Source organism: Orycteropus afer, unplaced genomic scaffold (assembly GCF_000298275.1).
Source record: "Orycteropus afer afer isolate SDZICR_OR568_19922 unplaced genomic scaffold, OryAfe1.0 scaffold00021, whole genome shotgun sequence".
Classification (NCBI taxonomy): Eukaryota; Metazoa; Chordata; class Mammalia; order Tubulidentata; family Orycteropodidae; genus Orycteropus; species Orycteropus afer.
The window spans coordinates 11,281,099-11,281,884 of NW_006921608.1; positions in this window are offsets into that span (position 1 = coordinate 11,281,099).

Here is a 786-nt window from a genome sequence, read left to right on the forward strand (position 1 = left end):
ATTGGATTGTTTGTCTTTTTGTTATTGAGGTGTTGGAGTTTTCTATAAATTCTAGAGATAAGTCCCTTGTCAGATATATCATTGCCAAATATTTTCACCCAATCTATAGGTTATCTTTTGGAGAAGTCTTTGGAAGCACATAAAAATTTGATTTTTACAAGGTCTCATTCATCTAGTTTCTCTTCTGCTATTTGTGCTTTTGGGTTATGCTTGATAATCTATTTATGCCATATATTAGTGCCCCTAAATTTGCCCCTAGGTTTTCCTTGAGGAACTCTATATTTTAGGTTTCACATTTAAATCTTTGATCCATTTGGAGGTAGTTTTTATGTATGGTGTGAGGTACAGATCTGGTTTCATTTTTCTGAAAATGGATATCCAGTTTGCCAGCACCATTTATTAAACAAACATCTCTTCCCCATTTAATGGATTTCAGCCCTTTTTCAAAGATCAGCTGACCATAGGTTGATGGATCTATTTCTGGGTTCTCAGTTCTACTCCATTGGTCTATGTGTCCATCATTGTACCAATACCAGGCAGTTTTGACTATTGTGGCTGTATAGTAGGTGTTGAGATCCAGCAGTGGGAGACCTCCTACTTTGTTCTACTTCTTCAATGTTGTTCTTGTTGTTATTTGCTGTTGAATTGGACCCTACTCATAGCGACCCCTCCTTGGGTTTTTCAATAGTGCTTTGCTCCTTCAGTAGTGCTTTGCTTATCCAAGGTCTCTTTCCTTTCCATTTAAAGTTGTTGTTATGTGCCATCGAGTCAGACCCGACTCATAGC